The following is an 11,293-nucleotide window of genomic DNA, read 5'->3' as shown; positions in this document are numbered from 1 at the left end:
TACAGGGAACCATGGAAGTGGTTGGATTGCGAGCTACATCCTCTCAGCTGGAAGAATATGAGCCCAGACTACCTGGAGTACAAAATAATGTAAGATAGAAGTATTAGTCTCATTGAAATTCACACAAGGAAAAGCAATGCGTCTCCTGTTGCTCATAATGGAATTCAGCATTGTTTTCATTTTTATATGTAGAATCTACACTTTACGTTGCACCACATTGATTTCACAGCCCTCTGATTAAATCAGCTGGACATTTTAAAGGTTTTACTTTTGGACAATTAAATCAGCTAGCTTTTTTTTTGTTTTCAATCCTCAGGACCTTGGGCTTGCTAGGCGGGGGCACCACTGAGCTAAATCCCCAGCCCTAGCTTGTGTTTTTTAAGACAGGTTGCTCTCTGTAGTTCATTCTGGCCTGTAACCCATGGTGAAACTCATGCCTCAGGCTCCCAAGTGCTGGGATTACAGGCATGCGCCACCACGCCCAGCTACTTTGAGTCAGTTATTTTCACTTGATTTTAGCCAAAAGGCCGAGAAGCGATAAGAGTCAGTTATTTTCATTAAGGAAAATCTCCAAATAAAAGTCGTTAGTCTCAGCCCTTTGAAGCAGGTATGATGAGGTTTGAAAACAGCAAGTCAGAAAATGCTGTCTGCATTACCATGTTGTGCCACTCTGCACACTCACCTCAAGTACTAAGAACACGCTTTCCCAAAGAGCCTGGTGAGCAAGGAAACCACAGAGGGAGAGAGGACGGTGAAACTCAGTCTGGTCCTTCCCTGCAGTGATTTGTAGGTTTAGTTAGGAAGCATTAGAAAGGACCTTGGGCTGCTGCTACACTCACTGCTCGCCCTTGTCTCCTTCCATTCTGAGCGATGCCTTTTTCTGTTCTTCCTTGATCCACTTGGGAATAACCCTTCTCTCCAGCCTTGGCATCCTCATTCTCATCTCTCCATGTGGTCCACTTGGCCATGGTGAGGTTGAGGCCTCAAATCGGAGCCTCTGGCCCTTCCAAGGTGATTTTATGGAAAGGGCCTGGGGCCTGGGCTCTAGGACCGGGACTGTCAAGGAGGCTTGTGTGACTTCATCTAGCCCTCACCTTTCTATCCTGTCCTGTGGCCTCAGTGTGTCCTCTTTAGTAAATGTGTGACTGGCCGCGGGCGGTGTCTGATGTTTCTGCTGAGTGTTCCCACTGCCCGCACACTCATCCCCTCATCCCGGTGTGTGGAGTCACAGAGGGTGTGTTTCTCATGGAAGTGGCCTCTCTTGCCTGCAGCAATCTCTTTCTGAGTCTGCGTCACTGAGGCCAAGGTCACCCCTGCCCGAGATGTGTGAAAAGTTCTCACTGTGGTCACCAGAGAGGATCAGGAGGACAGTGGCTGATGTCACCAGCTGTTGGGGGGGCAGCCAGGGCCCTGTGCCGTGCACCAGGGCGAGACTGCAAGATCAGGAGGGTTTCCTCTGCCCTGTGGAGGTGGCCTTCTCCTCCAGGCAGCCTGAGCCCCAGCCCTTAGTGCTCTCTCCCCCGGAGCTCAGGTGGCCTCTGGTCTGTGTCACCAGTGAGCAGTACCTCCAGGCCTGCCTGTCCACAGGACCTGACCAAGACTGTCCCTTCATTTCTCTCTCCCTCTCAGGTCCCACAGACTGCTGAAGCCAGGAAAGGTACTGCTGATTTAAGAAGATTCATCACTTTAAGGAGATTCGTCACTTTATAGTGACGTCTGCAACAACGTACTGGCCGCATCGTCATCAGAACACAGGAGTGATGCTCTGTGAGAACTGGATTCTCAACGAGGGACTGCACTTGATTTTTATTCCAAAGGCTAGTTTTTGTTTTTCAAAGTCACACTACCTCCAACTCCACGTGTGACACAGACTCCAGAAGCCAGAGGCCTAGGTCCAGTTTGTCTCTTTGAATTTCAACTTTAATCCTAAGTTAGGTTAACAAGAATTATTAGAATGGTATTGTCTCTAAAATCTACTTAAAAATTCAGTTTTATAGTCTTTTTATTTTATGATCATTTTGGTAGATAAGGCTCTAAATAACGGAAGCTTTCTTATTTCGTAGTTCTACTAGTCTAAACTCCAGGTACTTTTAGGCACATTGTACCATATGTAGTAGACTGTGTTTCTCCTAGTTTTTTGTTCTCTTTGCATATGTGTTTTGTCTGATATTTCATAAGTATCGTATAGCTCAGGTTTCACATTACCCTAAGCATATATTTACGCCTTTAGTCCCCTTTTTCCACAAACCTCATATTATATTATATTCTACCTCATATTATTTTTATATTCTAAATGTTAGGCTGTGTTTACCATATGTAGTAGATTGTGTTCCTCACAGTTCTTTCTCCATGCTGCATGTGAGTATTTTGGAATGTAGGAAGGATCAGAGGGCTTGAGATTCATGTTGCCCTAAGAATGTTTAGACCCCTGTGTTCTCCTTCATTTGACAAGTGTCTCATAGTTACTTTGACAGTTTTACATGATACCTCTCAACTTGAAGCAACAGCATGGAAGCACTTATTTTCTTTCTTTCTACCTAGTTACCTGCCATTTATAGTGTTATTTCCACCCAGGCATACATATCCCAGTTACACACCATTTCTCCTACCTGTCTACACCATGGTTTTTCTTCAGATCCAAATGTAATGTATCACTGCTCACCCTCTCATCGACATCGAGTGTCCTCAGTTCTATCTACTTAGTGGGTGAAAGTGATCTGTAACCATTGTCATAATGGAATCGAGTGGCTGTCGGTTCTGCATTATTATTATACTCTGTCCACTGCTTCAACATACAGAAAGTGTGAAGGATATGAGGTCTTTCCAAAAATGATTTTCTTGAGTATTTAGAAAATATTTTTGTGCCTTTTGGGTTAGGTGTGTTGCATCTGTTTTCTGGGCTTCATTTTTGTTCTACCCAGCACAAGTTGCTACCAGTTGTTAATATTTCATTGTAAGTCAGTGTTGAAAATGCCCATTTGTTGTTTAATTTTGTTTCTTTGAAACAGTATTCCCATAAAATCTGCAAACTGAGATCAGGTGGTGATGTGTTTAATGTCTGCTATAATACGCAGTTTCCTCCACAGTTTCTTTCCTTCTCTGTCCACCTCACCCTGTCCCAAATTGTCATTTCTTTGTTTCTCGGCTGCATTTTCATGAGTCTGACATTTGTCCATCGTATTCCTTGGTGTGTTGTCCAGATGCTTCTGTCCTGTGTCCTTGCTGTCATTTGGTGGTGACCCCTGGAGCCCTGACTGGGCAGCAGGAACAGAGTGCAAGCCATCTATGGAAGCACAAACTTCATAGTAGCCACATTTTATAGTCTAAGAAATGCAACACAGAACAACATAAAAATAATCTTTCTCACACCTTACAAATTATAGCAAAACATAATGGTGTAAAGTATACACATTTAAAAGAGATTTTTTGGGGCCAGGGATTTAGTTCAGTGGTTCTCCTGCCTGCCCCCCAAACAGAAGGTCCCATGTTTGATCCTCAGTACAAAAAAAAAAAAGATTTTTAATGTCACTGCAATTTAAAGTTTATATTCAGGGGAGCTCTAAGTTCAGTAAACCTGAAAATTTACTTCTGCATCCCATAGCCATGTTTCCCTCAGCAGGCTTGTGTGCCAGAAGCTACTCTGTCAGAGTGAAGCTGGAGCAGTTTCTGTGGTGGACTTATGTGGACTGAAAATAATGGATCCTCTCCCTTCTCACGATAGCACCAGGAGGGTTCTGTGGTGTTAGGATGTGACTCATGCTGCTGCAGAGACTGACGTCCGGTGGAGGAAAGGAGTCTGGGGTCAGAGCCCTGGCCGCACTGAGAACCTTACAGGGCATGTGGACCTGTCAGGTGTAGGGATGGGCCGAGTGAACCTGGTCAGCCCTGCTGGGAAGGAAGCCACGCTGCCCTCGCTATGGGCTAGTGGAGAGAGGAAGGGTGAGCGGACTGCAGCCTGTTACCCATCTCAGTTGTTCCAAAACAGTGCAGAAGTAAAGGTGCAAGGAAAGAGTCCTGAGTCGGGGAGGACAGCAGAAGTGGTGAAAGGGAAGAGTTCTGTGGCTGAGGAGGAGGCTTCCGGCCACCCTGCACTGGCGCCTTCGCTAGTCCTCTGCCTGGAGCACAGAACTCATGCCTGGAAGGGGGCAGAGTGTGCTCAGGTCAGGGCCTGGAGTAGTAACTGTCCAGGCTGCTCTGGACCACCAGGCCTGTCACGGTCAGCAAAGGATGGCTGCTTTGTCGGCGTGGGAGCCACTGGCTACTTGTGTCCAGCGGAGCCTTTTGTATAACAATTTTTTTAAAAATTCATCACTCATATTTTCCTATCAGGCAGGGAAAGCAGGCCCCCAATCTGATGCTTTCCAGATTCATCTCCTTAGCTAAATGATCAGTTTCATCATTAGCATGAGCTCTCTTTTACATAATACTGGAAGAGGTTTAGATGTGATCTCTTCGTGTTCCAGTCAAAGTTGTCTAATGCAGTTTTCAGTAACATTCCTCATCTCCACGTGTAAAGTCTCCAGAATCACCGTGCACCTGCACATTTCCAGCAGCACCTGAAACCCTCTTCCCTCCTCTCCCATCACCCTGTTGCAAAGCTGCCTCCACATCCTTTGCCTTCCACACCCCACCTCTTGGCAGCTCAGCCCATGTTAGGGTTTGCAGAGAAGCATAACCCATGCATAGCAAAGAAGGAATTTTGCTTGAGATGGAGACTGCGGTTCCCACGGACAAAGCTGGAGCTGAGGACAGGAAAGTGCAGTTCCACTCAGGCTAAAGGCAGGAAGAGCCACTGTCCAGCAAATCTGGAAGGCTGGGGACACCTTATTCCCTACAGCCCTGCTGATGCTGTGCAAGCTGCTCCTGCACCTCCCCCCACATCCAGCCATGCTCAGCTCCCTCCCACCCTACACAGCTGCCCAGTGGGCCAGCACTGCCCGGGTGTGGGGAGCGATGCCACGATCCCTTCCCTTCCAGGGACAACCAGGTCCACGGCAGGATAAACAGGCAGCTTTCAAACCTTACCTTGGATAGGATGATCAGCAGTGTTGTGAACAAGGACCCACAGCCAATCAGGAAATCTAGGAAAGATGGGCGCACACAGACACTGAGAACCTGAAGGGACCAACAGTGAGCTACGAGGTTGAACCCACATGTAAAAGTCTCCCAGCGAAGCAAGGCCCAGGACAGGACAAAACCACACTGAATTCTAAAAACCATGTGCAGAGGAGCTGTCTGTAGCCTTTAAACTTCTCCCAGAAACTGAAAAGCAGGGAGCTCTGCCCAAATCACTTGCCCTTTATAGCTCAGTCTCCGAGCAAAAACCTCCTCTCCAATCCGCACTCCACACGGAGTCCCAGACCCCACTCCCCTCAAGGGTTAGCAGTGTCCAGACCCCTCAAGTGGGCTGTGCACGGGAGGATGGGGAGTCTCTGCACCCGGGAAGTGTCAAACCGCAGGGCAGGGCTTAGAGGGCCGGTGACCCGGGCATTGTGCCTGCCAGTGGTTTCCAGACCCACATCAGAAAGACGCCCACTTTCTGAGTTCGAAAGGTTGCACAGTTGCTTCCCCAGGTGTGGCCTGTGGTGAGGACCGAGGGGCTCCCCTGTCTCTCCAGCATCCGCAGCAGCTGTGGGTCCCTGGACTTGGACTTGAAGGCGGTGTGGCACCGCCGAAAGTCTTTCCCGCCTCTCCCGGGGCATCTCCTGTGCTGCAGCCGGGGCCACACTGTGCCTCGCGTGTCCATGAGGGGGCGGCGGGGGACCTGTCACGGAGGAGCCCCGTGCCAGGGGTTCAGGTTGGCTGGTTTGTGGTCTTGGCGGCGAGGGGTCCCCGCGTTCTGTCTGCGTCCCAGCTCTGGTTGTCCAGGCTGCCTAGGTTAGCGCTGCCCGGCCAAGCTGGGGCCCCGGCCGCTCCGCGGGGCTCCCGGTCCCACAGAGGCGCCCAGGGCCTGCGCGGTCGGGCGGCAGCTGTCACCCACGTTCCGGGCCCCCTCGCTGCCCTCCTGGGGAGGGCACGACTTCCGCCGCCCAGTGTTGCTATGCAGGATGCCGCGGCCCACTCACTCCGCCTGTCAGAAGAAGCCGGGAGCCGAGCAGGGCCGGACAGGCTCCTTACTAACCGCGGCCTCCCAGCCCTTTGAGCTCCGCGCTTCTTCCCGCCGACTTCTGAGAAGTGACAGCTGTCAGCCCGGGCCCCTGTGACCGCGAGGTATCCCGCGGGCCACGCCCAGGAAGGTGTCGCCCGACCACCGCGGGCTGGGTTTCGAACCGGCTTAGAGTTGAATTTGCAGGACTCAGTAGGCTGGGACGCGAGGACTTGCGTTAGACCTGTTGGGCCCAAGGGACGGGCCCCAATTTGCACGATCACAGGCCTGTGGCTCCAGCACAAATCGCGTTTTCCGGTCAGTGCCTCATTAGTTACGGGCTCCCTCTGCTGGCTGGTTTGGGTGTCCTGACTAGCCTGGCCGTTGGCGTCTAAATCGTTCGCGGGTCCTGTAAATGTATTTAGTCTGATTACTTTTGACACAATGTTCACTTTAGAAGAAAGCTGTAAGCCCTAAAGTGCTACAATCTGGCAGTGGAGTGAAGGCGACCCCTGCTCTGACGAGCTGTCACACTAAGGGCTGAGGGACACTGGCATGCAAAGCCCAGGGCTGCTGGCAGAACTGCACCAGCTGATTGGTGAATTCTATCGGAATCAAGTGGAGGAGGCCTTAACTAGTTGGGGACAGTGCTGATTATGGCATGGCACTGTGAGGGTGAGCCGAGCGCGCTGGGAGGTCTTCGGATCGCATCTGGTGCACAGTAGGTCATCAGCAAACATGTGCCATCACCTTGCCCACCACAGGAAGGGGACACTTGAGGTCAGAAACCTGCCTGGCGATGCACACAGCCCAAGCCCGTCCCTGGCTGCTAATCCTGTGTGTTCGTGCATCTGTATGTTTGTGTGTGTGTGTGTGTGCACGCATGCTCTCACATGTGGGCACGTCTCCTGCCACAGGAACGTCTCAAGCCGTCCAGGAAAAGGATCCTGTAGCCTGTCCTCAGGGGCTGTCACCTGACAATAATGCTTGGTAATTATGCTGAGTCTGATAACATCTTAATGGCCAGCTACTTCCTTTGGAGCAAAAATCTCCCAGGACCCATACCTATCACCATGCACTAAACTAAGATCGAAGTGGATTAAAGATTTAAATATCAAGACAGAAACACTAAATTTGCTGGAAGATAAGTTAGGTAGAACTCTTGAACACATTGGTATAGGAAAAGACTTTATGAACAAAACCTCAGTGGCACAGGAACTTGCACAAAGAATCAACAACTGGGATCTCATTAAAAAGCTTCTGCACTGCAAGAGAAACCACCAACAGAGCAAAGAGACAACCTACAATGTGGGAAAAAATTTTTAGCAGCTGTACCTCAGACAAAGGACTACTATCTAGAATATATAAAGAACTTTAAAAAATCAGACCCCCCAAATTCAAAGACCCAGTTCAAAAATGGGCATCTGAAATGAATAGACATTTCTCAGACAAAGAAGTAAAAGCAGCAAATAAATATATGAAAAAATGTTCAACATCACTGGTTATTTGAGAGATGCAGATGAAAACAACACTGAGATTCCACCTTACCCCAGAAAGAATGGCTGTTATCAAGAAATTAGCCAACAGCAAATGCTGGCGGGGGTGTGGGGAGGAAGGAACCCTTCTCCATGGTGCAGCCACTGTGGAAATCAGTATGGAGATACCTCAAAGAACTAGGACTAGAGGTCCCATTCGACCCAGCTTTTCCCCTGCTGGGTATCTTCCCAAGAGAATTAAAAGAATCATACCACAGCGATATATGTCCACCCATGTTTACAGTGGCAGTTTGTAATACCTAAAGCTTGGAAACAATCCAAGTGCCCATCAACTGGAGACTGGATAAAGATGTGTTTTTTTATAAAATGGAATACTACCTAGCCATAAAGAACAAGAAACTAGAGATATTTATAGCTAAATGGATGCATATTGAGGCCATTCTCTTAAATGAAATAAATAGGAAACACGTGTAAATACCGAATAGTTTCTCTAGTGTGAGAAACTGAATGTGTAATTAATGATACACACGGATGAAATGGCCTAATAACATATTTCTTGGATTTTGTTTCCATCGTGTGTCATATGACTGTATCGAAATTTAAATTAGGGAGAAGCTTGGCTTATATGGAGTCTGCTAGCTAACCGGAGTTTTTTTCCAGACCACTGTTTGTTCAGTGTTGGTTTTGGGGATCCTTCTGAAACAAATCACATCCTCTGGTGTCTTGTTGGTGCTTGAGATGTTTTTTAAGTTATATGAAAAAATGTTTAAGTGCTTTTCAGTTTTGTTTTGGTTGAGTTCTACTCTATTTTAATATTATTGTAGTTTTTTCCCCTTGCATTGTTCTTCTTTGAATGGTTTTAATTTCTGTATGTGTGTGTTTGATAATAAAGTTATTTTTATTAAAAAAAAAATCTCCGAGGAGCAACAGGATCCTGTGCCAGCATTATCAAAGGAGAAGGCTTTTTCATGTTTCATATCACTAACTGCATCCCCACTCCCAACCCCTGCCTTGGGTTTTTTGTTTTTGTGGTTTTGTTTTGTGTTTTTAGAGACACGGTCTCACTATGTAGCCCAGGCTGGCCTCAAACTCCTGGCAGTCCTCCTGCCTCAGCCTCCCAAGGACTGGGATCATAGGAGTGCATTACCACGCCCAGCTAAGTGGATCTTTGACAGAGATTTTAAGCCCCTTGAGCCTCAGTGTCCATCTCCGCTGGCCTCAAATGGGCCAACACCTGCCATGTGTGGTCTCCACATGGCCCCTGGAGATGAGGGTCTGGACAAGGTCAGAGACAGGGCTGAGACAGAGACAGAGGCTCACTGGAGACACTGTCTGGGGCTGGGAGAGCCACCATGTGCTGATGACAGAGACCAGCTGGGCCAGCGCTGGGGAGGTGTTTTGAGGCTGGGCCGATGCGGGTGGAGCCCTGGCTCTCGGAACCATTTTGTTCTTTTCCAGTTATCTTTAATTGTTATTCTTCATACTTAGCCATCTACTTATTTTGCTTTTTGCTTTTATTTTGGTTTTTTATTTGGAGACAGAAAGTCACCTTGTAGCCTGGGTTGGGCTTGAACTTGCAGCAATCTGCCTCCTTCAGCCTCCTGAGTGGCTAAAATTATAGGTGGTCCCAACCTACGCACAGATGAGGATGATGAGGAGGAAGAGGGGGAGGATTCTGATGACTTTGCTGATACTGAGAATTGAACCTGAGCCCTTCACACTGAGCCCCATCTGCAGCCCTTTTAACTTTTTCTTTGATACAGGGTCTCACTAGTTACTGATTTGCCCAAGCTAGGCTAGAGCCTGTGGTCCTCTTGCTCAGGCTTCTAAGTGCTGGGATCACAGGCGTGCACCACCATTCCTAGAAGTTTCTCCTTTTAAAAATAGTTTTGAAAACCTTTGAAGTGACGATAAATTCACAGACTTGCAAAGACAAATGTGCCCTTCAGCCCGGCCAGTGGCGGCACCCTGCTTTGGGGCAGCTCCTATGCAAGCCAGGAAGTCGGTGGTTGGCGGAATCCACGGAGCATCCCCAGGTGCCAGGCTGTAGGCATGATGTCACCTGCCTGCCTGCTGTGTTGGCTCTTACAACACCTGTGACCCTCAGGAGACCCGACTGCTCTGTCGCCACCTCCTGGCCGGGAGGAGTTGTCCTGTTCACAGGTGAAGTGGTGGAAGCTAGGGAGTGGGGTGCAGCCGCCTGCGAAGTCACAAGGCCAGCGGGTAGTGGGGCGGCAGGGCCGCAGCGCTCTCCCTTCCACTTGTGTTCTCGGACAGAGGGCACAGCTGTGGCCGGGCTCCTCTCGGGGCTGAGCAGAGACAGGGCCTGCAAAGTCTCTGTGTCCAATAGCAGATGCCTAGGAGGGCAGCCACAGGATTGCCCACAGCGAGGGGTTCCAGGATGGTGACGGGAGTGACGAGCCAGTTCTGCCTCAGCCCCCGGCCCTGAGGAGCAGCTTCCTGGTAAGAACCAACTTAGTAAAAATAGTCCCTTTGTGCCTGGTCGTGCTGGCATGGGCAACACCCAAGTCTTTTCTGGAACATTCTCACAGATCACAGAGAAGACAGGATCCCCTTCTGGTGGCCACAGTGCAGGACAGATACCACCTGTGACCCTCAGCCTCTCATGCTGTCCCTGGGGCAGGAATGTGGGCTGTGGCTGAGGAATGGGAAGACCTAGGTCCCCAAACTGCTCCCAAAGCTGCTCTCTCCTGTAGGCCCCTCGCGCTGTCACTTGAAATCCCAGCATCACTCACTCTGTTGAAGCATTATCATTCCTGTGTTCCCGTCCTCCAGCTGACCCAAGTGTCACTGGCGAGTGATGCCCTTGCTTCAGTGATGATGGAAATGAAAATCAAAGCATGAAAATTATAGGAAAAAGCTTTTTGCGAAAGTGAGAGAAGATAATGGGGGCACAGCTCTGATGAGGCCCTGCTGGTCCCCAACAAGGAAAGGAAGGGGAAGGAGGGAAAGGAAGGGCTCCAGGGCAGGCGGCACGAGGGGCCATGTTGATGCTGGGTTGGCAGGCAGGAGCCCAGTGCGGGGCCCTGAGGTAGGCCAGTGTCTGCTCCACCATCACCTCAGTCCTGCTTCGTGGCCCTGAGGATCCTCGTGACTCGAGGGCCATGCAGTGCAGTGGGAGGAACCTCAGGCTGCAGGGCCCCGGGACGGTCCATGATCTCCGAGGATTCTAGGGGATCCCAGGTTCCAGGCGACGGAGACTTCCGGGCCAAGCTGAACATCCAGTGAATCTCTAATCTTGGCGCCTGTGGACCCCGGGTCAGGTCCATTTGGGGCGTCCACCCTCTCCCGTCATCTCAGACAGACCCCCAGGACCACCCTGCCTCTCTGCAGAGTTTCAAAGAAGGAACCTCAGCTTTGATCTGCTTTTGGTCATCTCCAGGCCTGTTGGTCACGGATTTTAGCAGAAACGCCTTGTAACTTCCTGCCAGCCTCAGGAGAGAGCAGGCCCTGCTTTGGAAGAGTGATGGGCTGGGCCCAGGGCTGTGTGTGTCCCGTGCAGAGCCTGAGATTGTAGTGTTGGAGAGTAGTGAGGTGGGAGAGAAGTGCCAGGTAGAGATGGCAGATGACAGTGTGGGAAATGTGTGCCCATAAATAGCCCAAACTAAGTTCCCAAAATGGGCCCCAAAAGCACAGATAGGGTCAGTACTACCTGAGGACACCCAACGCCAAAGTGGAGTCCAATCTGAGG

At 49.8% G+C, this 11,293-nt stretch overlaps 1 long non-coding RNA gene across 1 annotated transcript; it reads right to left on the bottom strand.

Moving 5' to 3' along the window:
• Positions 1 to 369: 369 nt before the first annotated feature.
• LOC147830648 (uncharacterized) lies at positions 370 to 6,397 on the bottom strand. Its single transcript, XR_015448976.1, has 3 exons — positions 5,520 to 6,397; positions 5,026 to 5,081; positions 370 to 3,323 (listed from the first exon to the last, which is right to left on the bottom strand). It is a non-coding gene; the product is annotated as an uncharacterized LOC147830648 (long non-coding RNA).
• Between the last annotated feature and the right edge of the window lie 4,896 nt (positions 6,398 to 11,293).

Source organism: Heterocephalus glaber, unplaced genomic scaffold, assembly GCF_053883595.1.
Source record: "Heterocephalus glaber isolate CG9 unplaced genomic scaffold, H.glaber_assembly_v1.0 deba00000071, whole genome shotgun sequence".
Classification (NCBI taxonomy): domain Eukaryota; kingdom Metazoa; phylum Chordata; class Mammalia; order Rodentia; family Bathyergidae; genus Heterocephalus; species Heterocephalus glaber.
This window is presented reverse-complemented; position numbering and strand designations above follow the sequence as displayed.